Genomic DNA, 27,926 nt, shown 5'->3' with positions numbered 1-27,926 from the left:
GTGTAATATTTTTGACACACTCAAGTTAAATGACGATTAATTAGAATCACTACTTTTATCCCTATGATTACGTCTATTGCGGTTCACGTTTTGTTTAGTCTACTGTGATTTTGCCGTTGAAGTACAAAAATTAAATATATGGAACGTGTCTAATGGCTATGCGCATTCTGTTGTTTTCACGGTTAGTTAACGGGCCCTTAAAATTCAATATCAGACGATTCAGATCTTTGATTTTGCTGACCCCGTAGTCGCTGGCATAAGGGACAGGATCCGCGTACGAAGTCGCGGGCAGAAGCTAGTATAGAAATAAAGAATATATTCCTCCGAAAAAAGGAGAAACCAAAGCTGAACTTCTAGAACACATAAATAACATCGGACGGACCCTAAACCTACCACCCATACATTATTTCACACCGAGCGCATTCGAGCATTCTCAATGACAAAAGCAGTGCGCATGCAAAAATAAACCTTACTTCAAATACTAAGTACACAATTTTCAACGTGTTAAGAATTTGCTCTGCTCTCCGACCCGGTTTATCTGAACGGACCCCTAGTGGTCGCATGTATAGTCCGCTCTCTTAATAGTTATTCTTAAACTGACAGCCCTTCTATGGAAAATGATGACGATCAGACTATCCAATCTATTTATTACCCTTTCACTATCCTCTGTACTTTGTACTATTTTCCTTTTTAATCAATTAATTGTATGACTGATTTAAATTAAAAAAAAGACCATTAAAAACTGTTCGTTGTCTTTCACGCATCTGTCAAAGATTTTTGTTTATACAAAAACTGTTCGTGATCAAAACAGGCGTGCAAGCTTGGAACTAGTAACGTTCTTCGTCCGCCGAACTCCCGCATTTTGGCGCGCTACTTTCTTCTTAATTTTCCGTTATGGCACCTCCGCTAGTTATTTTGTTCTCCATGGTCACACCGCATTTTAATTTCGCGGCGTCTGTGCTACGCGCATGTGCAAAGCGCAGTTATGCGCAGCGCGGAATATCGATCGACCTACGTAGCTGAGGCAAACCGCAGCGATTGCGAACCCCGGCAGTTGCCGCGGACTCACAGAAGCGTACGGTGCTGTTCTCAATTTTTTTTTATTTGTGTGGCATTAAAAACTCCTTTTATTATCTGACATTGCTTTACTGAGTCCTCCGCTTTTTTTTAATTATCAAAAAGTGATGACCACAATTCCTGTTACGCGAAGGAGTTTACAGTTCAGGTATGTACATAATATATTTAAGACTTGCTTTTACCCGCAACTTCGTTTGCGATATTAGGTAGTTTATAAGTGGTTTTTGTAGAATATATTTGCTTGTTCATATATGCACTATCTACTTCAGGTGTGCTATACTTATTTAGCTATACTGGTAAAATACACGCATCAAAAGTGTTTATGAATCAAGCACGTTTTTGAGGATTTCTAGAGATTGGGATGTGGCTTTGTAAGATATCTAATTTATACAGATCCTTTTTGGTTAGGCGCTCCACACACTGCACCGCGCCCCGTCGCTTAGGGTGCGTATACACGGTGCATGTAGCTGATGCGCAAGTGACAAGTGACAAGAGCACGCGGGTGGGTATTTTGCTTTGGTACTTGTGCAAATCGCTGGACCCACACGTTTTTAAAATGCAAGTAAATTGCGCATGTGCCTCAACATGCGCAAGCTACTTGCACCTTGTAGAAGCACCCTTAGCGCGGGCTGGCAGATTCTACTGTTGCAAATTCTCGTGTATTTCCGCGTCGGCAGTGTATTGTGCTAGGCGTGATTTCTATATAAATTGAACTTGGATACAATGGTAAAATCTGTTATCCTGCGCTACGCGATAGGTAGTGACGCAGTAAGCAGAGCGCCTATTTTAATCATTTAAAACAGGAGCAGTTAAATGTGAAAATCAGATGTCAATATTTGTCCTATAAAACAACGCATTGAAGATATGATTAACGCTACTGTTTCCTTAATTCTGATTTAAATCAACGTTATTATGGAGCGGGGTCGTCATTCAAGCAAACAAGAAATGATCAGAGCCGTGGGAATGACAGAAGCTGGTTCCCGACAAAGTCCTGTGGCTGTAGCTCTGAATCCAACTCGAGGGTTTTAAGTCGACGTGACTAAAGTACTGGCAGCGGGGCTGGGCTCTATGGAGGGCGGTATCGCTGCATCACGTGGAGACAAGACTGATACATTCAAAACACAGCTCGACTTCACATAACTCCAACATAACCGCCTTGATGTTAACCCTGAGGCTTCGCCGCTCTTCAGGGATCCTTGTTAGCGACCAATCAGAAACCGCACGCACGAACTTTGATCCCGAAGACCGCTACGGGTACCACCTATGACAATACACAATCGTGATATAGATGAACTCATTTTGATTATGCCAAATTGATATCCCTGTTTTGTAAACACATATTATTAGCTGTTTTAATTACAGAATAAAAATCTTAAGAAAACTGTTCAGCTTTTCATTGAACTTTAAAGTGGAACCTTAAAGTCCAACTGTTAAAAATCCCTTTCTTAAAAAAATACTGGAATTCTTTATTAAAGTACAGGTACCTTGTTGACCTTCGAAGAGACTTTATTTGATGAATTCTGTGAATAAAAGGACAATGTCCAATTTTATATGAAGGTTGGTCCAAGTGCTGCCTAGACAATGCACATAGTGTCGTATGTTTCTCAAACCCTCAGTAATGTGTTATTTAAACCGCATAAAAATCGATCCCAGGAGACCAGAGAAAAACTGTATTTTATCTTTAATAATATTATAAAGCTGGTCTGATTTTAAAAAATGTGTTTGAAAAAAAAACTTGCCGTTAGATTCCACTTAGTCCCCAGGCCGGCGAACAAATTATTTTTGATACATATACATTTAAGACTTTGTGATTGCCTTCCTTACGATGAGTCCGACAAACTTTTCGAATGCGCAAATGGTGCCGCTGCGTTTTTTAATGCTTGACTCCTGAAATTGTCGATATGACGTCACTATGGCTCTTCGTACATACACGTTTCATTTTTTGAGATTCGTTTAATAAAGTTAACTAGAGAATGGTGGTCAACTTGTCCGATAAAGATCGTGCTGCGCTTGGAGTGTCCACCATCCTGAAAATGTCGGTATGACGTCACTACGACTCTTTGTACATACACGTTTCATTTTTTGAGGTTTGTTTAATAAAGTTAACTAGAAAATTGTGGTCAACTTGTCCGATAAAAATCATGCTGCGTTTGGAGTGTCCACCATCCGAAACATGTCGATATGACGTCACTGTGTCTTCCCATACATATATATTTAAATTTAATATTTTTCGATTAAGAATAAGGTACTATGCCACCGAAATTAATGATCTGAAAATGTTATTCAAAATTGAGACAGAATACGAAAATAGCGCAACACAGCTTTATTATCACAAATTATGTCAAACTAGTTATTTTGGGAAATTTACAAATAGACAAACCAAAGCCAAAACAAATACGCAAAACACAATTCGCAATATTCACAAGGAAGCACGTCAAAGATTATTTAAATATGTCGAAGAGGAAGTTATTAACAATAAAAGAGTTCTCTCTTTGACTCACTTGAAACATAGTTTCGTAACTTTTCTAGAAGACTTACATGAAATCGCAGGTTTAGAAAGTAATTCTCTGTTCCACTTGTACAATTTAAAAACACATTTGGAAAAGCAATTCAAAAGAAATATTCGCTTCGTTTTACACAAAAAATATATATTATATAATTCCAGAAAATAAAGGTGCACTAACATGTTGAGATATGGCTATATGCCTATCTTGTAGTGCTGAAACTGCATGTGTTTTTAATACTTCAGAAGGGGTATAACCTCAAATCCCGTGTGAAAATTTATGTTTATGCAGTCAGAAATTGCCAAAAAACAGTTTATCATTACTTATATTTTTTTTTCATTTTTTTGCCGGACTGACTATTTGACTCACTACATTTGTCGGACAAGTCGATATTTGCAATAAGAATAGTATTATCTATCATTGTTGTATTTGTCCGACATGTATGTATGGGGAGACACAGTGACGTCATATGTACATGTTTCGGATGGTGGAGACTCCAAGCGCAGCACGATCTTTATCGGACACGTTGACCACCATTCCCTAGTTAACTTTATTAAACGAATCTCAAAAAATGAAACTTGTATGTACGAAGAGCCATAGTGACGTCATATCGACAATTTCAGGAGTCAAGCATTAAAAAATTCAGCGGCACCAAAATTTGCGCATTCGAAAAGTTTGTCGGACTCATCGTAAGGAAGGCACTCACAAAGTCTTAACTGTCATCAGATCCTGAACTAATGATGGAAATCCTGATAAATTGAGGGCAAATCTCGAAAAATGTAGACACGCATCGGGTAAAATCTTTGATATTTGTGTGAATATTGATTGAGTCTACATGACCGTGGTTATTGAGACCTTATTTGCTGATAGAGACAACAGAAAATCAAGGGAACTCCACATCGGTTGATACCATGGAGAGTTAAATGAGAAGCGGAGGTGCCATAACGGAAAACCTCCTAAGAAAGTAGTGAGCCAAAATGTGGGGGACGAGAAACGTTACAGTCTTCGTCTTTTTACGCCTTCTTTGGAAAACGCCTTTTTTATAATACCAAAAATTGTAGACATATGCCCCGAAGAACATAAACGCCTCGTTAGTTCACTCGTAACTGATCGTTTTGGTCTTGTTAACCGTACGAATTTGACCTAGAAGAAAGCGCCTGACCTACCTGCATTATGGCATCTCCGCTCATTTTTCTTTTATCCGTGGTGTAGGTATACCAACTACCATGTGTTTGGGCTTATTTCACTTACTTGTTAGTATTAATGACATCTGTACAAACACGTTATGACTGCTATATCAGACCTGAAAATGAATGCACTAATGGACTTATTACTCAAATAGCATAAGGTATATTCTTCCTGTCCATCATGATACTTTACAAGCTTCAATGCTTATGTATTGGCTGTGGCCCTATCTACAGCGAAAATATTGTCAAATCGGCCGGTCTTATCGACAACAATACGGTTTTTTCATAGTTTTGAGAATAAAAGGAGATAAATGAATAGCTATTTATCCTTATTTCAGTCATGGAATAATATTTACTTAAGATCATTAAAATATTTATTTTATCAATCACCTGATACTAACTTTAAACGTAACTTATAGGTATTTTTTGCGATTATTGTTCAAACAACTAATTAATAAGCACTAAACCATTGCTATTAAAGAAAATCACAAGAAAAAACTCACCTTTTAATTGCTTAATTTTGACTGATTTCCAACTTCTGTAGTCACAAAATAATTTTCACTTATTTTTCCCGCCACCAAGAAAAAATTACGTCAAACAATAGACAAGCTAGAATGAAAGCCACTTTTAAATTTGGAATGTTAAAAACGCGCCGAAGAATTTAAAAAATCGAAGGCGTCACACATACAGCCTATATTGGCACGGAACGAGAATTAAATGGTGGAATTTTCATAGCGGCCCTGATTTTTATGTTGTTCTTTTAAGTATTATAGCCGTATGTATGGGTGTTAAATCTAATACAAAGCTGTGGAGTCTTCCAACTTTTGTTGGCAACTACATCGTTGCATCTGCATCAAGGTTATTATAATCGTCTGCCATGACTTATTGAACTTTTATTTGTAGGGACAATTTATTGGTCTGCCATATACTACAGTATAGCGCACTCCTCAACGGTTGAAAGCTGCGTCCTAGTGTGTGCTCTAAATATACTTTTACGAGACCTACCTGATGTATGCCCACTATTTTTGATAGTTGCCCACGATTTCCAGGGTCTCCGCCACCAGATCCTCATCTGATGACAATGGCACCAAACAGCGAGTATAGGTACTCTTCGTATAAAATTAAGCGTTTTTGAGAAATCGAGTAAAAAATATCTATAATTATTCTCTTGAAAAGTAATACTTTAATTACTTTTTTTTAACATGCATGATGTATATATCGGGTGTGTCGTTCATAATCACATTAAATTAAATGCGTTAATATACTGGTTAATATATGTCGATTAACACAAAGATAAAAGAAAAATACGTAAAAATAAAAAAAATTTTTTTCAAACAAAGTAAATGGAATAAAAATGTGCAAAAATTAGAACACCATATAAAAGTCAGTCATTACAAACAACTGAAATTCTCCCTTGAAAACTGACAACTGTCAACTGATCAAAACATACGATACTCCTAACTTTATCTCTGCTTTAGACATGATGTTGTAAATTATAAAAACGAAAAATGACTCCTGTGGTTAAACCACTGAATGGATTAGGTTATTTTTTTTAACAATTCGCCATAGAATATCATAACGTATATGCGATATGATTTAATGTGATTGTGAACGACACACCCGATATATGTACAATAATGTCACGCAAAGATAACGTGGAACCAAATATCAATCAAATCAATATAAATATATGAAAAAAAAATACCTTAAACAGTCATTTTAATACAAGATCATACAATTATCACAAAATCAGTTTTTTTTCCTGGGACTGATTATTTTTTTAAATAAATTGAACTCCCATTTCTAGGCTTGGTCCAAAGCAGCATTTGGTGCAAACCTTGACAATGTCCTTTTTATTAATGCACGGGTGATTTGGTGTTTCGTTACTGTTAACTATCCAATACACTTTATTTGATGAATTAATTTATATATAGATTTAATTATTAAAGGACAAACAGCAAAAAGTTATACAAAGATATATTCACCTGACACTTTTGATGTGTGTATTCGGAATCCTCTTTGAAGTGAAAACTTCTTTAGCGGCGTTGACCACTTTTTGTGATGGGGAAAACATTATAAACTCGCTTTGGATCGAGAAACCGAGATGTTTGAAAGAATATATAAGACGTTCGTAGGTAAGAGAATAGACGGACGTCGTTCCGTTGTGTCCGTGTGTTCTGACAGATAGCTGGATCTGAAGCGTTGTTAAAAACATGAAATCACACATAAGTAAGCTATTTCAACCTGCATTAATTGTAAGGAGTGCATGGAACAAAGCGGGCCTGTCGTCTCTTATGAGACGGAGGGACGGTGAGCTATCAGAATCTCATCGCCCAAACACCCACGCTTAATTTAAATTTAGCCGGGCCTGTGTCACGCACAAGATGCAGTGCGCAGGTCGTAGCGCACAGGGCGCGGGGTGCAGCCGGGATGTGCGCGGCGCGGAATATCGATTGGCCTGATTGTTTAAGGCCGCTCCGAGTGCGGTGCAGACCCCGGCAGTTGCCGCGGAGTCTCAGAAGCGCACGGTACTGCGCAATACATTGTTTTTTAGTTGTTTTTTTATACCCTGACATTGTACAAATTATTAATAAGTGATAAGTGATGATAACAATTCCTGCAAAGTGAAGGATCTTTAGGATTATCTTTTGGGTATGTAATTTATTTAAGACTTGCTTTTACCCCATTTTTTTTCGATTTCAATTATTTCATTTCGCTAGCGATATTGGGGTAGTTTATTATGAGCTTATATTTGCTTACGTACTACCTACCTCAGGCGTGCTGCTACTGCCGGAGATTCTACGCGGGAGTCATGCGGTCCATGGCCCTTTACGAGACCCTGGTATGGGCACATGCACTACGTAAACTTGCCTCATAGTTATATGGCTAATCCGGGGGTAACCGCACTATCTCCCGCGAAGCAGCTGACCCAACTGGTCCGAGGAGGCAGGCAACGTCGGGGGAAACCCCGTCGCTGTGAAGACCTGTCGCTAAGCGGACGGTCTTCCACCGCGATCTCATGGTGGCACGCCACAATATTGGCAATAAGTCCCCTCTTTGAGGAATGGCTTTGGAGGAGTCATGGCGCCCTCAACTACCGCGTGACGCAGGTCCTCACCTACCGCGTGAGGCAGGTCATCGGACACGGCTGTTTCGGGAGGTACATGCACTCAACCTCGAGGAGGATATAAGCCCGGCCCTCGTTGACCTGGTAGAGCGACTGAACCTGTCTTCCCAGACGCTGCGGTTTAGGTGGAAGACACTACACACATAGTAGGCGTGGGTCTGAGGGCGGTGAGTTTCGGGTGACTCATCGTCCTCACGTCACCTATGAGACAATAGGCCCGTGTTCACGGCACGCTTTGTTCCACGAGCTCCTCAAGAAGAGTCAACAAACCCCGGAGGGCGTCCTGCGCGCTGCAACTGCGCGTGGCACAGGCGCGGCAAAATTGAAATTTAAATGTGGTCTTAGGCGTAGGTCTGTGGCGGCTTCGAAGCTTCGGGTGGCTCACCATCGTGCCCACTAGGGCCAAAGTATGACGGGGCTGCGGGATTGTTCGAATGAGTTATCGCGACACTGGTACTTAAAGGGCTTAAGAAGGAACTTGATGGGTTTTAATCAGTATGACTCTAACACTCCCACACTCTGCACCTACAGCGGAAGGGGTCATTTGATAATTTCCAAGCTTTTGGAATGAAATTGACAGAACTGTGGTATTATTTTTCTAGGTACGCGAATTTGATATAAAGTTACGTTTTAATAAGAATTTTATGTGTATAGATTCACGATAACATTTCTCTAGCTAGTCGAAGATCTCCTTTTCAGAAACTTTAAAAAAAAGTCGCTTCGCTCGCGCTTTTGCGATTGCAAACTAACATAAAACAAGGTTCTGCTCAGGCATAGTCGCGTTCGCTTCGCTCGTGCAGTCTGTTACTAATAATACTTCATTTGTGTTTTGTCCCCAAGCTTCGTGAAACTCGCACCGGCTTCGCTCGCGCATTTTGAAGATATTCATCTTTGTTTTTCTTATTTTTTTATTTATTGCTCGCGCATCTTTTTCGCAACAAACCATCTGATTTCTGCTGCATTCTTCCCAAACTTAAGAAATAAAACCGCGGTTTTCTTTAATATCGCGTGCACACTAAAAAAATTTAGTCGGCTGATAGTTGATTTTTGTTCATAAATCAGAATGAATATGAAAGAAAGTACCCAACGATTACTTATTTGTTCGATATCGGACTGACTAAAAACATTGATTCAATTCACGATTTTCTAAAAAAAAATTTCGTTCCTACCAACGGCCAACTAAACAGTTTGAAGTGTGCGCGCAGGCTGCTAATTGTTGCGCACTAATTGTTGTACATGAAAGTATACTATCAAGCTTTCAACAAATAAATTAACAGGAGTAAGGCTGCTAGTCAGGTGCATATTATTTTATACTGATTTTTTTTTATGGGAATTCATTGCCCCCTTGTGCTTTGAGTTCAGCGAGAAGGAATGTCAGACTGCTGACTAAAACCCACTGTGAATTATAGGGTGTGGGTAACTTTTACGAACAATCCCGAAAAGCCTTGGCACGCTTTGGCCATAGTGGGCACGATGGTGCGCACGGAAGCTTAGCGGCCAAAGACTTACGCTTAAGAGCACATCTCAATTTCAATTTTGCCGCGCCTGTGCCACGCGCAGTTGCAGCGCGCAGGCCGTTGTGCGCAGGGCGCGGGGTGCAGCTGGGATGTGCGCGGCGCGGAATATTGATTGACCTGATTGTTTAAGGCCGCTTCGAGTGCGATGCGGACCTCTTCAGTTGCCGCGGAGTCTCAGAAGCGCACGGTGCCTCTCTATACCAAGTTTTTTAGTTGTGTGTCCCTTGCTTTCCCTGACATTGTAGAAATTATTAATAAGTGATGATAACAATTTCTGCAAAGTGAAGGAAACTATCGTTCGGGTATGTAATTTATTTAGGACTTGCTTTTACCTCGCATCGCAATGAAAATGTATACGTGTACCTAGACGACTGATCTTGGAATTCGATTATCTCGAAACGGGTTAACTTTTGTCCACTGTATCCATTGGTCAAATTTGTCCGTATTGACCTATACTATCACCTCCTGAAAGGATGCGGTCTACTTACCAGTAACCCTGTATAAATCAAATAACTAAGTGATATATAACGGTACGCAAAATAGAAATCTGTAAGTAAGTACGTATTGACGTCATCGACCAACGCGCAGCTGCAGCACGCAGGGCGGAGGGAGGGGGGGTGCAGCCGGGATGTGCGCGGCGCGGAACATTGATTGACCTAATTGTTTAAGGCCGCACCGCCTGCGGTGCGGACCCCGTCAGTTGCTGCGGAGTCTCAGGAGCGCACGGTGTTGCTCTATATCAAGTTTTTTTGTTGTGCCCTTTTATTTTATGATATTGTTGTAATTATAAATTAAACAAGTTATGATAATAATTACTGCAAAGTGAAGGAAACTATCGTTCGGGTATGTTATTTATTTAAGACTTGCTTTTACCCCGCAAATTCGTTTGCGTCAGTTAGGTGATTCATGACCAATTTTGTTAGACTGACAAGGGATATTCGGTTGCCCAGGATACTGGGGTGAAGAAGTTTGGATGGGCTGTCGCTCCTTGTGAAAAACACAAGTACTCAGCCTCAGCCAGTTAGACTGGAAGCCGACCCTAACGTATTTGGGAAAGGGCTCGAGAGTTGATGAGGCTTTGTCAGTTGGTTTGTCTTGGCTCCAAAAACTGATAGATTTGAATAATGTTTCATTGTTGGGTGGTTTAACTCGTGGATAATGTAAGTTATCCTCTGGGCACGGATATAAATTTTCCCGGAACGCTGGTGGAACCGCAGAAAACCAACAATAAATAAATCATATAACTAAGTGTTATATGACGGTAGGCCAAATAGAAACCTGTAAGTAGGTACGTATTGACGTCATCGTCCAACGCGCAGTTGCAGCACGCAGGGTGGAGGGTGCAGCCGGGATGTGCGCAGCGCGGAACATTGATTGACCTAATTGTTTGAGGCCGCACCGCCTGCGGTGCGGACCCCGTCAGTTGCCGCGGAGTCTCAGCAGCGTACAGTTCTGCTCTATACAAAGTTTTTTAGTTGTGTGCCCCTCTTATTCCCTGACATTGTAGAAATCCTTACTAATATTATAAATCGGAAAGTGAGTTTGTTTGTTTGTTTGTTTGTTTGTTTGTTTGTTTGTTTGTTTGTTTGTTTGTTCCGCTTTCACGCCGTAACTACTGAACCGATTGCTTTGAAATTTTGCAGACGTAAAGTTAGAAGTCCGGATTAAATAATAGGGTACTTTTTATCCCGAAAAAAATAGATATTCCCGAGGGAAAACAAAAATATTGTTTGCTTGATGGATGGATTGTAGATGGCGCTGTGTGTCGTTTAAAACAAGGTAATATATAAACATGTAAATTTAGAAGCTAAATGATACGATAATGAATCCCCGAAAATGAGGAATTCCCGAGGGAAACATATAAATTTAGAAGCTAAATGAATCCTCGATAATGAGGAATTCCCGAGGGATGTCGTACAATTTGTTTTATCGTCTTAACTGTTTTTTTTTTACATCTACTTATCCTGAAATAACTATAATTCAACGATCAATTCAATTTGTCGAGCACTTCATCTAAAGCTCGGGCAATGAAAATTGCCCGATCTCAAGAATCGTCTCTCCATTTTTCGCATGGTCAGCTCTATGTAGCGTGCTCCCGGGTTTCCAGTGCCCAAAATCTGCATGTTTTTGCTCCACAAGGGAAAACGTATAATATAGTGTACCATTCAGTTTTGGTTTAACAACTAATCGTATCCAGCGTTACATCGCGCTTCTTAGATTTTTCCGTGGGAATGAGAAGTTTTCTTATAGTTGTGATTTATACCGCAATATAACCGAATTCCACGCGGGCGAAGCCGCGGGCGGAAAGCTAGTTGTTAATAAGTGATGATAACATTTTCTGCAAAGTGAAGGAAATTGTAGTTCGGGTATGTAATTTTTTCAAACTTGCTTTTACCCTCGCAACTTCGAATATTTCACCTGTGCTATTCTGTCATCTTTATTATAATTAACTGTTGGTTCCGGCTAAAAAAAAGTAAAAAAAATCGTGGTGGCCTACTGAGTAAAGAACAAAACTCCCGAGTATGACCCGTGATAATAACAATTTCTGAAAAATGAAGGAAATTGTAGTTCAGGTATATAATTTTTTTGAACTTGCTTTTACCTCACCTAGCTAGAGCCCAGCTTTTGTCAGTGCAACTCCTTCCATTTGCGCCTATCTAGCGCCAACTTCTGAACTTCCTTATACGTCACAATGTTCACCTTCTATTTAATTTGTTAGATGCAGCTACGCCTTGGATAACCCATACACCTCTTGATTTCGACCTTCGCTACCACGATGTTTTTGATAAAATCATCGTAACGTATAAGGTGTCCCATCATTTTTCCTCTCCTGTTTTCTATGTTATGTAATAGTCGTCTTTTAGTTTCCATTCTATTTAGTACTCCTAAATTCGTTTGGTATATCAGTACGGTAGACAAAAATCTGTTGAGAAGGGGGGAATCGACGTCATCGTCCAATGCGCAGGTTACTGCGCACAGGACGCGGGGTGCAGCCCATATATGTGCGGCGCGGAATATCGATTGACCTAATTGTTTAAGGCCGCATCGAATGCGCTGCGGACCTCGTCAGTTGCCGCGGAGTCCCAGCAGCGCACAGTTCTGCTCTTTACAAAGTTTTTAGTTGTGTGCCCCTCTTATTCCCTGACATTGTAGTAATTATAAATAAGTGATGACAATAATTACTGCAAAGTGAAGGAAGTTATCGTTTGGGTATGTAATTAATTTAAGACTTGCTTTCATCCCGCAACCTCGTCTGCGACATTGAGGTAGTTTATGAGCATTTTAGTGAGAGTCTTACACCAGTTTTACCAAGTGGTATAAGGTGGCCCGGGTAAATAGGTTGAGGAGTTCAGAGAGCCAACTTCTCAAATACGAGTGCATGGGTTCGATTTCAGATCAGGAAAGTACCAATACAACTTTTCCAAGTTTGTGAGTACTTTCTAATTATATCTTGGATACTGGCTGTATTTCGGAGGGCAAGCTGAACTTTAGGTTCCAGCTATGATTGAACGTATGTTATCAATGTATTATTACTAGTCCGAAGCCCGTGAGATTGACACCAGCTTAACCAAAAGGTATTGGGCTGCCCGGGTAACCGGGTTGAATCGCTCCTTGTAAAGCAATGGTACTCAGCAGCATCCGGTTAGACTGGAAGCCGACCCCAACATAGTTGGGAAAAGGTTCGAGAGATGATGAGTTTCTTGTTTATTGGTTTGCTCTGGCCCCCAAAAACTGCTGGATTTGAAAATGTTTCATTGTTGCGTGGTTTCACACGGGGACTATGTGATTTATCCGTGGGCACGTATAGAAATTTTCCCGGTAAAAATGTCCCTGTTCAACGCAAAAGAAAACCAACAATATATAAATCATATATCTAAGTGTTATATAACGGTACGCCAAATAGAAATCTGTAAGAAGGCACGTATTGACGTCCTTGTCCAACGCGCAGTTGCAGCACGCAGGGTGGAGGGAGGGGGGGTGCAGCCGGGATGTGCGCGGCGCGGAACATTGATTGACCTAATTGTTTAAGGCCGCACCGAGCGCGGTGCGGACTCCGTCAGTCGCCGCGGAGTCTCAGGAGCGCACGGTGCTGCTCTAGACATTGTTTTTTAGTTGTGTGTTTCTTATTCCCTGACATTGTAGAAATTATTAACTAGTGATGATAACAATTACTGCAACGTGAAGGAAATTATTATTGGGTATGTCGTTATTTGAAAACTTGCTTTTCCCTGCAACTTCGTTTGCGATATTGGGGCAGTTTATTAACAGTTTCAAATATTTTAGCTTGTCTACTACCTCAGGTGTGCTAATAATTCTGCAATCTTTCTTATAATGTACTGTTAGTGCGGAAAATCTGAACCAATTTTGCAAATGCTTTCATTGTTTGTTGGCTTCACTCGGAGATGATGATGATGCGGAAAAATAAAATATCTTATTCAGCTCAGTATGGTAGATAAAAATCTGTTGAGGAGGAGGGAATTGACGTCATTGTCCAACGCGCAGGTCGCAGCGCACAGGACGCGGCGTGAGGGCGCGGGGTGCAGCCGGGATGTGCGCGGCGCGGAACATTGATTGACCTAATTGTTTAAGGCCGCATTGAATGCACTGTGGACCCTGTCAGTTGCCGCGGAGTCTCAGCAGCGTATAGTTCTGCTCTATACAAAGTTTTTTAGTTGTGTGTCCCTCTTATTCCCTGACATTGTAGAAATTATTACCTAGTGATTATTACAATTACTGCAAAGTGAAGGAAATTATTGTTCGGGTATGTATTTTTTTTAAACTTGCTTTTATTCCGCAACCTCGTTTCAGATATTGGAGTAGTTTATGAGCAATTTTGTAAGTCTGATAAGGGATATTGGATTGTATGGGTGACTGGGTCGAGGAGGTCAGATAGTCGCTTCTTGTAAAAACACTTATATTCAGCTTCATTCTGTTAAACTCGTAGCCGACCCTGATATAGTTCGGAAAAGGCTCAATCATGATGATGCGAAAAACTCGTATGCTTTTCGAAACATATTTGCTTATTTACTACCTATCTGCTTACTACCTAACCGATTTGAAAAATGCTTTCACTGTTGGGTAACAAAGGCTGAACTTTATCTAGGCATTGAATAGGACGTATTGTCGTCATCGTCCAACGCGCAGTTGCATCACGCAGGGTGGAGAGAAGGAGGGGAGGGGGGTGCAGCCGGGATGAGCGCGGCGCGGCACATTGATTGACCTAATTGTTTAAGGCCGCGCCGAGTGCGGTGCGGACCCCGGCAGTTGCCGCGGAGCCTCAGGAGCGCACGGTGCTGCTCCATATCAAGTTTTTTAGTTGTGCCCTTTTATTTTATGATATTGTAGTAATTATAAATTACATAAGTGATGATAATAATTACTGCAAAGTCAAGGAATCTATCGTTCGGGTATGTTATTTATTTAAGACTTGCTTTGCAAATTCGTTTGCGTCAGTTAGGTGATTCATGATCAATTTTGTTAGACTGACAAGGGATATTCGGTTTCCCGTGTAACTGGGGTAAAGAGTTTCGATAGGCTGTCGGTCCTTGTGAAAAACACAAGTACTCAGCCTCAGCCAATTAGACTGGAAGCCGACCCTAACGTATTTGGGTAAGGGCTCGAGAGTTGATGAGGTTTTGCCTGTTGGTTTGTCTTGGCTCCAAAAAACTGATGGATTTGAAAAATGATTCATTGTTGGGTGGTTTAACTCGTGGATAATGTAAGTTATCGGGGCACGGATATAAATTTTCCCGGAACTCTGGTGGAACCGCAGAAAACCAACAACAAATCATATAACTAAGTGTTATATGACGGTACGCCAAATAGAAACCTGTTAGTAGGTACGTATTGACATCATCGTCCAACGCGCAGTTGCAGTACGCAGGGTGGAGGGAGGGAGGGGGGGGGGGCTGCAGCCGGGAGGTGCGCGGCGCGGAACATTGATTGACCTAATTCTTTAAGGCCGCATCAAATGCGCTGCGGACCCCATCAGTTGCCGCGGAGTCTCAGAAGCGTACGGTGATGCGCTATACAAAGTCTTTTAGTTGTGTGTCCCTTTTATTCCCTGACATTGTTGTTGTAATTAATAAGTGATGATAATAATTACTGCAAAGTGAAGGAAGTTATCGTTTAGGTACGTAATTTATTTTATACTTGCTTTCACCCCGCAAGTTTATTTGCAACGTTAAAGTATTTATTACCAATTTTGTAAGTCTTATTAGGGATATTAAGCTGCATGGGTAACTGGGTTGAGGAGGTCAGATAGACAGTCGCTTCTTGGAAAACACTTATATTGAGCTTCATTCAGTTAGAATGGAAGCCGACCCTGGCACAATTTAAAAAAGGCTCAATCACGATGATGATAGGAGCAGTTTAGTACATATTTACTTATGTATGACATATCTCAGGTGTGCTAGAGCTTTTGTGCATAATAAAGGGGAAACAGTTTGTTGTTTCTATGTTATGGCTCCTAAAAATAACCGATTTGAAAAATGCTGTCACTGTTGGGTAACAAAGGCTGAATTTTATCTGTATAGGAAGTATTGACGTCATCGTCCAACGCGCAGTTGCAGCACGCAGGGCGTGGAGGGGAGGGGGGTGCAGCCGAGATGTGCGCGGCGCGGAACATTGATTGACCTGATTGTTAAAGGCCGCTCCGAGTGCGGTGCGGACCCCGGCAGTTGCTGAGGAGTCTCAGGAGCGCGCAGTGCTGCTCTAGACATTGTTTTTTTGTCGTGTGTTCTTTTTCTTCCCTGACATTGTAGAAATTATTAATAAGTGATGATAACAATTTCTGCAAAGTGAAGGAAATTATAGTTCGGGTATGTAATTTTTTTAAACTTGCTTTTACCCCGCAACTTCGAATATTTCAGCTGTGCTATTACTTCAGTCATCTTAATTATTAAAACTGTTGGTTCCTAAAAAAAAAGTCGTGGTGGCCTGGTGGCTAAAGAGCTAACTTCTCGAGTATGAGGGCGCGGGTGCGTGGTCAGATCAGTGAGGTGGTCAGATTTCCCCCTTTTCTTTCGATCTTTCCTACCACGATGTTTTGATAATATTATCGTAACATATAAGGTGTCCCATCATTTTTCCTCTCCTGTTTTTATGTTTTGTAAGAGTCGTCTTTTAGTTTCCATTCTGTTTACTACTTCTAAATTCTTTTGGTATATCAGTATGGTAGATAAAATCTGTTGAGGAGGAGGGAATTGACGTCATTGTCCAACGCGCAGGTCTGACGCACAGGTCGCGGCGTGCAGTGTGCGGGGTGCAGCCGGGATGTGCGCGGCGCGGAATATCGATTGACCTAATTGTTTCAGGTCGCATTGAATGCGCTGCGGACCCCGTCAGTTGCCGCGGAGCCTCAGAAGCGTACGGTGCTGCGCTATACAAAGTTTTTTAGTTGTGTGCCCCTCTTATTCCCTGACATTGTTGAAATTATTAACTAGTGATGATAACAATTACTGCAACGTGAAGGAAATTATTATTGGGTATGTCGTTATTTGAAAACTTGCTTTTCCCTGCAACTACGTTTGCGATATTGAGGCAGTTTATTAACAGTTTTAAATATTTTAGCTTGTCTACTACCTCAGGTGTGCTAATAATTCTGCAATCTTTCTTATAATGTACTGTTAGTGCCGAAAATCTGAACCAATTTTGAAAATGCTTTCATTGTTTGTTGGCTTCACTCGGAGATGATGATGATGCGGAAAAATAAAATATCTTACTCAGCTCAGTGTGGTAGATAAAAATGTGTTGAATAGGACGTATTGACGTCATCGTCCAACGCGCAGTTGCAGCGCGCAGGTCGCGGCGTGCAGGGCGCGGGGTGCAGCCGGGATGTGCGCGGCGCGGAATATTGATTGACCTGATTGTTTAAGGCCGCTCCGAGTGCGGTTCGGACCCCCGCAGTTGCCGCGGAGCCTCGGGAGCGAACGGTGCTGCTCTATATCAAGTTTTTTAGTTTTGCGTCCCTTTAATTTTTTGACATTGTAGTAATTATTAATTTAATAAGTGATGATAATAATTACTGCAAAGTGAAGGAAGTTATCGTTTAGGTACGTAATTTATTTAATACTTGTTTTCACCCCGCAAGTTCATTTGCAACGTTGAAGTATTTATTACCTTTTTTGTAAGTCTAATAAGGGATATTAAGCTGCATGGGTAACTGGGTTGAGGAGGTCAGATAGACAGTCGCTTCTTGTAAAACACTTATATTGAGCTTCATTCAGTTAGAGTGGAAGCCGACCCTGGCATAATTTTAAAAGGGCTCAATCACGATGATGATACGAGCAGTTTAGTACATATTTACTTATGTATGACATATCTCAGGTGTGCTAGAGCTTTTGTGCATAATAAAGGGGAAACAGTTTGTTGTTTCTATGTTATGGCTCCTAAAAATAACCGATTTGAAAAATGCTGTCACTGTTAGGTAACAAAGGCTGAATTTTATCTGGGCATTGTATAGGAAGTATTGACGTCATCGTCCAACGCGCAGTTGCAGCACGCAGGGCGTGGAGGGGGTGGGGGTGCAGCCGGGATGTGCGCGGCGCGGAACATTGATTGACCTGATTGTTTAAGGCCGCTCCGAGTGCGGTGCGGACCCCGGCAGTTGCCGCGGAGCCTCAGGAGCGCACGGTGCTGCTCTATATTAAGTTTTTAGTTGTGTGTCCCTTTAATTTTTTGACATTGTAGTAGTTATTAATAAGCGATGATAATAATTACTGCAAAGTGAGGGAAATTATCGTTCGGGTATGTTATTTATTTAAGACTTGCTATTACCCGAATCTTCATTTGCAATATTGATGTGGCTAATGGGCAGTTTCAAATATATTTGCTGTTGCTGTTAAATTTTATCCAAGCACGGGTAGAAGTTCCCCCGAGATGCTGAAATAACTCAGTGTGATATTAAGGTGCGGTAAATAAAAATCTGTTGAGTAGGGAGGGAGGGCGTTTGGACGTCATTGCCCAACGCGCAGTTGCATCGCGCATGTGCAAGGCGCAGTGCAGATATGCGCGGCGCGGAACATTGATCCACTATAGGGGCTCTACACACTACAAACTTTTAGTCAGCCGATAGTTGTTCGGACTTATAAATCAGTTTTTAAATAAATGGCAGTACGCACATAATAAAGATTAGATACATGACATAATAAGATATGATATATTTTCTAGAACTTTGATGGGATTCAAGACTTTCTAAAAAAAAATGCTTTGGGTTTACTGTCGGCCAACTCTTTAGTTTGCAGTGTGTTACACTTATGGTTACAGAAGTCGCCTGAAACCTGTTCATCTGAAAAGTTTTAGGTTTTCTTGTTTTTGATATTTGGTCATTCAGTAATACAGATTGAGTTCGTCCACTTATGTCTTTTGCCATAAGTGCTGTCGCATAATTTAGTGTGATATAAGTATTTATAAATAAAATTTGTGTCTGGATTTAGGAATTTTAACTAATGACTGTACTCTATGATATTGTTGTGGACATAGTTCAATCAACTACGCCTTTGGAACTTGGAAGATGCAATGACATGTGCGTGAAATAGTAGATAATTGATTTCGTCTCGGTAAGCTCTAATATGGTGTTACGTATAGGCTACTATATGTCTGGACTGCTGTAGCTGATTAGCCAAGAACGTTAAACAGTTGAAGGTCTTCTTTCGGGTAGAAAGGATTTCCTTTAGCAACTTGGATTAGAAATTCCTGATAATGAGTGAGGGTCAAACTTAGAATTTTTCATGCGATTGTGGCCTCATCTGAGTTCATTGTACCTACCAATATGCGGATATCTAGAAATAAAAGGTTTTTTAGTAACTAGTTTTACTAACTATTTGAATTTTTTTTAAAAACTTTGACTTTTTGACTTTTAATTTAGTAAATGAGAATTAGGAAGTGCAAACTTTAAAAAAATATTTTTGGGATTTTGATCATTTGATCATTAAAATTAGAATCTTTAGTAATAAGTGCTTATTTCCAATGATGTCTACCAGTATATTATAATAATATGGTTTTTTCTTCTATTTCAGTTGATGTTCTTCTAATTTCTCCTCGTCACTGCTAGCGGCAACTCAAGATTCGGAAGACATCATACTACAGTCATCAGTCAGTTTTCGTAAGTATTATGGCACTCAATGTTTCTTTAAATCATCTCCTGAGTATTTTCCCAACTATATTGGGGTCGGCTTCCAGTCGTACTGCAGCTGAGTACCAGTGTTTTACAAGGAGCGACTGCCTATCTGACATCCTCAACCCAGTTATCCGAGCAGCCAGTCTTACTGGCTTCTAACTACCCGTAACGACTGCCAAGGATGTTTAATGAAAGCCAGGACCTATTATACAGTTTAACGTGCCTTTGGAAACACATTCATTGGTGCCCAAGATATACTAAGAAAAGTTGCATTGGTAGTTGCCTGACCTGGAATCGAACTCACAAGTTGGTTTTTACCCACCATGACTCCCTTCAAATTCATAATACTCATTCAATCCTTAATTTCATTTTGTTCACTGATGCATGTCTATATTTTTTCAGATCTTGCCGCTGGGTGTCTCACTAAGATCTCCGAGGATACATCCATCGCAGAACTAAGAATTCATCTTTCTGTTGTAAACACGATGTGTTTGTGATGTAAGTATTACCTTTAATATAATGCCTGACACCTTAAGAGTACATTGCAATTGTTTTGTCGGCCGATAGTTTGTTTGGCTTCAGATATTTAGACGGTATCAGACTTACTGAAAACTTTGATTGGAATCAAGATTATCTAAAAAAAAAACTTGCTAGCCATCGGGTCAACTGTCGGCTGACTGATTAGTCTACAGAGTGCTCTACTGTGCAGGGTCCTTTTAAAATAACTGATCTGAACTTAAAATAACTAAAAGAACATTGCTTAATTCGATCTCTCTTCATATTTTCAGGGACCTCAACTGGGCTATGGAACAAAACTCATCGTACTTACAATTCAAAGTAGTCTTCTTCAGTGAGATGAAACTGAACAATCGACATGACAAGACGGCCCGTAATAATTTCATAGTTATTTAGACCGAAGATTTCGGCCTGGCCCAGTTCGTTCTCTGGATGAGGAATACGGGCCACCCGGGAAGATACTTCAAATGCCGCTATAATGGCTATTCTATTCAAAATTTATTCAATATCAAGCTATTAACTGATAAAATAAACAAGAGAATATCTACAAAAGTATAAATCACAGCAGGGATGAAGAAGCAGGGAGAGCTGGTCTTGCAAACTGCATCCTTGCTGTGAATTACCACGAAACTAAAATTAACTTAACATGTATTTCAACACCTCTATTTAACTTAAATGTGTGAATCTCGGGTCACCATGATTTATAGTAGAGGCAAAACTTAAACAAAACAACGGCCGTGTGGTTTCCGGCATAGAATAGACCACCCCACCTCCCGAGGGTGTCGTAAGAGGCGACTAAGGGAAAAATAATCCAGCATTAATGGTGTATGATAAGTACCTTGGATGAAAATGGAAACGAAATGATGGAATGATGATGAAGATAGGAGATGCGGATAGAACTTAGGAATCACGGTTTTAATAAGATCTTGCCGTTGAAGACCGGCTACTGAGTAGGTGAGCTTGGTGAAATCGTAAGACTTCAGTACAGGAGCACCGAAATTGCCTAATGACTCCTGAAAATTGTAACATTCGCGCTCAAGAACGTGTGCTAAAAGTAGGAACAATGACTTTACGGACGGTGTCATCCAAGGAATGTGAAAAGTGTAGTTAAGTTAAATAAGTAAGTTAAGTATTTTTAAATATTTAATGTATCTCTCTAATATTCTCTTCCCTAAAAAAACATAAAAAAATAAAAAAAAAGACATATAAAAAATTAAAATCACTTAAAAAAATGTAGACTACGATGACGTAGACAGGATTACGTGTGGGTTTGTCAACAAAAAAAATATAAAATAACAAAAATTTACAAAAAAAATATAGGTATGTGAATTATTTGTAAGTAAGTATTTATTACCTATGCTTAGTGTAAGTTTTTAAGTTAATTAATCTTAGCGTTCTAAAAAGGGAAAATTAAAAAAAAAAACAAACTAAAAAAGCAAAAAACAAAAAAATACTAGCCTAAATTAAGTTAATTTGTGTCAGTATACAAAAAAGGCCACTAGGCACCAAAAAAAAATAAAAATACTAAAATAACAAAAAATATATAGGTATATGTGTGTGAACTACATATAATTAATATAAGTAATTAGTGTAAGTATTAAAGTAAATTAATCTTATAGCGTTCTAAAAATGAAAAAAAAATACAAAACTTTAAAACCACAAAAAAATTTAGACTAAGATAAATAAGTTGATATTAGTTAGTAAAAAAAATAAAATTAAAAAACTAACAAAAAAATCGTAAGTAGTTAAAACGATAAGATAAAAAAAAACAAAAGCAAACTAAAAATACAAAAAAAAATCGCAAATAGACTTAAAATGCTAATTAGTGGCTTAAAATCGTAAAATAGTAATTAGGTAATAAGTGTAAGTACCTCGAGGAAAACGATCTACCCCAACATTACTAAATATTAGATAATATTAATTCGTCGCGCCAGTTTGGGCCTTACTCGTCATAAATAGATAAACTGTGTTTAGTCAACGCAACACTTCCCGATATTAAATACCTCTTAGAAACATTAAGCTAGCATAGACACATGCCTTTCATTAGATCTTAAGGTAAAGAAAAACTCCCAAACCACCGGGCAAAGTTAAGGACTTGAGAAAGTCTAACAAATAACGTGTATTTTTGTAATACCTGCACTTCTCAGTTACTTTTAGTTTAGTGCAGTTGACATCAGTATTTAATATTTTTTTAAATATTACATTATTCTTATTAACATGCTGTCTGAGACAGTGAAGTAGTCTTTTTCGTTAACGTTACCTGGTTTGGCCTCATTTGCTTTGTATGTCAACGCCCGCCTGCCTTTGCTACAAAGACATGAGTTGGGCTTTCAAAAGTGATGTCAACAATATTTTTGGTCTCGTTAACATTAATTCAGTTTTCAAAAAGACGATGATCCTAGATGTGCAGGTATCTACAAAATAGACCGTGTTGAAACTCAGTATGTAGTGTAATCCGTAGGCTAATTACGACATACCTCATTTAGTGAAAATAGTTGTAGTCAGTGAAATAGTATTATTTTCATATTTTTTGTTGGTTTTAATGTCAACTGTGCAATAGAAATGAGTTATAAGGTCAGCACCTGCAACATCTGCGGGAATGCTATCAAATTGCCAATTTTAGGGAATTCTTTATTCTCTCCTTGAACTGCAACGCAGCAGTGATTGGCTTCACAGATACGCTTATTAAGTGCTTGCATAATGTCAGCAATAATTAGGTATAATTATATTTCGCCTTAGAGACGTACCGTGGCCAGTTAACAACTAAGTGACGATTCTAGAACAGGGAACTGCTCTATTACCTCAAAGTCCGCCAGGCCTCGGCTGTCTCATTATTGCAGTGACCTCATAACACAGTGCATTATTCTAGTTAAATAGAAAAGTTTATAAGTTAAAAGAGATACAAATATTTTTTTCATTCACGAGCAAAAACCATAACAAAGCCCATCTAAATAAAAAAATGTAAAAAAAAATATAATATTATATATAAAAAAAATTACAAAAAAATATAAAATGTTAAAAAATACAAAAAAATATATAAAATCTAGAAAACGACAAAAAAACTGAAAAAAATATAAAAAATATGTTTAAACAGCCCTAGCCGTTAACACCTGGCGGGCTGCGTGTGCGCAAGAAGCGAGCACGTTTGCTATCAGGAAAAAGTTGTAGTAGATGGACGAGTGACGTTCGTGCGGTTTGCTAAGTACTGTCAAATAAAGTATAAACTAAACATACAAAAAAAATGTAGCTGTAAGACAAATTAGTTAGTAAGGTTATTGGTTAAGTACGCCTTTGAACAAAAGACCAATAAGATTAAATTGGGGTTATTGTACGAATGGATAAGGTGCTAACATCAACGTAGCGAGGAAGTCGAATGGCTGATAACCTAGGAATGGCAAGAACGATGAGAAAGCTGGGGCTTGCCAACCTGCTGGTCATAATAATTGGTCACAATTCATTTATAACAAAAAAAGGATTCCTTTGGCATTATACAAAAAAAAACAATAGCAACAATAAGCTATGATTATTTAAAATTTAACATCAAAAATACAATTTTTTGGATTAATAGAAATTTATTAATAAAAAACTTTTGGGATAAACAGAAAAAAATTGATATGAAAAGTTGTTGGGAAGCAAATGTTTCGCAGCTGGAACCTCGGATCGAGCAATTGACGTCAATTTAATTTTAGAATGGAACTTCTATATACCTAGATTTGATTAGCCCTAAGTTTAGATAAGTAGCAGCATAAGTAACGTAAGAGTTAGTAATAATTGATACCCATCTCGGGTCTCAGAAAAAAATCAACAAATTAATCAATTATTAAAAAAACCCAGTGAGTGAGATATTTAGGCCTTTTTTGCGTATTTTATTTTTAACAAAATTAAATCAAAATGCATTTTATTCTAAATTCTACTATCTGCCTTATAAACAAGAATGCCTTATGCTCGTCAGCAGATTAATAATAAGAAAATTTTATTTGGTAAAAGTACAGATAATTCATTGTGTAACCTTTTTTTTCAAGTTGAATGTTGTTTATTTAAAAAAAATGCCTTATTACCGCAACAGATAAGATTATGAAAAATACAAAAGTAGAATATAAAAGCAACAGAAAGCTCAATCAATTACTAAATTATTCGTTATATTCACATATTATATTTTGCTAGAGTGCCTGAATGAAGGAAAGAAAGTAGCTGTAACACTCATAGGTAAACACGTATAATAGCACGGCCCGAACTGCGCGATGAAATATTAAAAATAGATATAAAGTAAGGTAAAACAACACGGAAACAAAAATCAAAAACCCTGACAAAAAAAATCTTTGGACTACAAATAAAAAATAAAATAAAATTCACTTGCAGAAGAAAACGAATACCCGTAAAAACAACATCACCTGCACCTATGGCCTCCGCGTGCACCTATTTGGAAATGAAAAGAACGCTTTTGGTCTGACATTAAAAAAATACACTTTTGGTCTGAAATGAACATCTGCAAGTAGCACATACTTATAACAACTGCAAACATGTCTCAAAATACGTCACGACGAAGGCCGTATAAAAAATTCCACAAGGTGCACCAATTCTCATAATTCAACGAGTCCTTTGTCCACTGCCACATTACGGTGCACTCCAATGTCGCTTTTGAGGAAATATTTCCTGACATACACCTCACGGTTGTGGAGCGTCATTGCAAAAGCCTTTATTAAAGTGTAAGTACTGAGAAGTCATCGAGATGAACTCTCGGTCTCCAACTGTCAACTGACAGTTACCAAGAACATCTAGACTCTCAGATTAATGCTTTGGTGCCTTAGCCAGCACGTGCGATGCAGCCTGCTGACGAAACCATGTAATAGTAAAAAGTACCTCTAACCTAAAACCTAATGAAAATGAACTGTATGATGATTTAGTACAACACCTAATTAAGAATACCACTTAAGAATAGCGTTTAAGTCTTTTTGTAATAAAATTAAGTTAAGTAACTTAAGATTCATATAAAAATAAAATAAGGTCCAGGTCTGACAACCTCACACCCTCGTTGTCACACTTGATTTTTGTTTCGTGGTGGCCTAGCGGGTAAAGAACCGACTTCTCAAGTGAGAGCGTGAGTTCGATTCCAGGTCAGGCAAGTACCAATGCAACTTTTCTAAGTTTGTATGTACTTTCTAAGTATATCTTGGACACCACTTACCGTGTTTCGGATAGCACGTTAAACTGTAGGTCCCGGCTGTCATTGAACATCTTTGGCAGTCGTTATGTTGTCGTTAGCATATAACGATGTATAATTGTAGCAATAGATTTTTGGACTGCACATGAAGTCCACGGTGAGTATTCGATGACAAGCGAAGATAACATCTTTTTCACTAATGAGTTGTCATAAGCAACAGCTCTTCAAGTGTAAAAGACCCGGCTGTCTCAGGCCCGGCTCGCAAATGTATGTGAAAGTCACTTTCACACTACATTTGAATTGTACGATGTGCATGCGAAAAGGCCTAACGCTACATCTTTGACAGTCGAAACGCCCATCTAGGTGTCTCAGTCTCATCAAGGCTTGCAGGTCACTCAGACTTCGCGTCTGACGTTGCCACTAGCCTAACCAGAGATTGGGCTAAGATGAGGCGTAAACTTTTCGATCAAATTTCCATTTAGTATATGTTGTCTAGTAACGTAATGTTACTTAGAACAATACTAAATACTGTCTTTCCTTAAATTGAGTAACTCAGGTTACTTAAAATTAGGCTGTCGGAAGTAACATCGTAGACGGTCATTACGAGATCCTCGTCTAGGTGTCTAAGTCTCATCAAGGTTTTGTAGGTTACTCAGTCTTCGCGTCTTATATTACCACTAACCAGAGACTGGACTAGGATGAGGTGTTAGCGTACCGGTAAAATAATATTTATTTAGTAAATGTTGTTTAGTAACGTAATGTTACTTAGAGCAATTACTAAATGTCGGTTTTAATTGCATGCCTTGGACAGCTTATCAAGTGACTTAAAATCCCGGCTGTTGGAAGAAACATCGTCGGCAGTCGATACGAGTTACCACAAACTCCAAATTTTCGTGCACGCACGCCTCGTTGGTCTATTTGTACCATAGCGCGACTGCTCGATGCACGAGGTCTCGGGTTCGAGTCCCGGGACGGGCCGATATTGCTATGTCGGTCCTGCACCTGATCTCTCTCCGGCCTTGTAGGATTTCCGTCTCACCGGGCTTTGAGAGTGAAGGAATAGAGAGTGCACCTGTGTCTGCGCAAACGCTTGTGCACTATAATATGTCCTGCGCAGCTGGCAGTATATCCGCCGTGCCGAAAAATGTCTGTAGGGATATGACGAAGTATGTTTTTCGTAATTTATATCACAATGCGTATTTATTTTATATTCTATTTCCTCATTTTTGTCATTGTAATTGAAATAAAATGTCCGTCACTTCGTCAGTGGTTGGTAAGATTCAGAAGTACTTATGTCAAATTCTAAAACACCCCAAACATTTTGAGAATAAAATTATTGTTTTAAAAAAGAAAACAAAAACTTTGATTGTAATAAAATTAGAAGTTCAAACAATTCTGTTTCTATCATCTCGTTTGAAAAAGAAATAATATATCATGTGTATGTACCTATATACGTATTTATTATATACCTATTTATTATATTTACCTATCAGTATGTAAAATAAAAAAATCTATATGTTTTTTTATGTAAAAGTTCGTTTATACCACTATTTTGGGCGTTACCAATTTTGTTCTATATATAAGTTATATTCATTTTGAATTCCTATTCCTTAACAGTTTGTATGATTGTATGTTCTAAAGGTAAATAGCCCATTTAATTACTCTAATTTAAATGTTGAAAAAACATGTTTTTGTATATTATTTACCTGTGTTGTATAATTTCCGCCAAACTTTTTATCGTCTCGGAATGAGTCGCAGAAATCAATTTTGAGAGAGGCTATTACATGCCCATGCGCATGCATGGGCATGTAATTACTCACATAGACCGAAAGTTAGTAGTGGACCGACATTAAGTTTGGCGATAACCGTGTTTATCTTTTCGAGCTCCACTATTGTATTAAATATGTATTAAATAAAAAATATATATTCAACTCTTGTTTTATTTATTGTTCCTGCTTGATAAGGAGAATATTTCAAAGTTTAGAGTAAAGTCACAGGTAGGACTTAAACTGAGCCTGAGGCCACGTCCGATAATCGGCAACTAATTGTAGGAGAAAAAATAGAACACACTAACACCAATAGTGCAAAGTACATCTCGTACAAAAGTTGGTCAGAAAATCCTAGTCGGACAGTCATACAACAAAATCGGCTCAATTATCCGTCCAACAAATAGTCGGCCCGATTGTCTATTCCACAAAAAGTTGGTCCGAGAAATCCCAATCAGAATGTCAAACAAAAAATCGGCCCGATTATCTGTCCTACAAAAAGTTGGTCAGAAAATCTTAGTCATATAGGCATACCTACAAAAAATCGATCCCATAATCTCGCCTAGAAGAAGTTGGTCAGAAAAAACTAGTCATACAAAAAATCGGTCCCATTATCTGTCCTACAAAAAGTTGGTCAGTAAATTCTTGTCAGATAGTCAAACAAAAAAATCGGTCCAATTATCTAACCTACAAAAAGTCGGTCAGAAAATCCTTGTCTGACACTCATACAAAAAAATCGGTCCGATTACCTATCCTACAAAAAGTTGGTGAGTAAATCCTTGTCAGATAGTCAAACAAAAAATCGACCCGATTATCTGGTCTAGAAAAAGTTGGTCAGAAAATCCTAGTCATACAAAATATCGGCCGGATTATCTGGCCTATAAAAAGTTGGTCAGTAAATCCTCGTCATATAGGCATACAAAAAATCTGGTAGGTATATACCGAGACTAA

The 27,926-nt window shown here is 38.9% G+C and overlaps 1 long non-coding RNA gene across 3 annotated transcripts; it reads left to right on the top strand.

Moving 5' to 3' along the window:
- Positions 1-1,066: 1,066 nt before the first annotated feature.
- LOC135117308 (uncharacterized) lies at positions 1,067-27,140 on the top strand. 3 transcript variants are annotated; one of them, XR_010276794.1, is made up of 4 exons: positions 1,067-1,225; positions 19,432-19,517; positions 19,935-20,030; positions 20,321-27,140. It is a non-coding gene; the product is annotated as an uncharacterized LOC135117308 (long non-coding RNA). The 3 variants fall into 3 exon arrangements; XR_010276801.1 differs by lacking the exon at positions 1,067-1,225 and adding an exon at positions 17,325-17,466; XR_010276799.1 differs by lacking the exon at positions 1,067-1,225 and adding an exon at positions 18,002-18,160.
- The last annotated feature ends 786 nt before the right edge of the window (positions 27,141-27,926 follow it).

The sequence above is a fragment of the Helicoverpa armigera genome, chromosome 1, assembly GCF_030705265.1.
Source record: "Helicoverpa armigera isolate CAAS_96S chromosome 1, ASM3070526v1, whole genome shotgun sequence".
NCBI classification, from domain to species: Eukaryota; Metazoa; Arthropoda; class Insecta; order Lepidoptera; family Noctuidae; genus Helicoverpa; species Helicoverpa armigera.
Note: the sequence above shows the minus strand (reverse complement) of the source record. Positions and strands in the feature narration are given on the sequence as shown.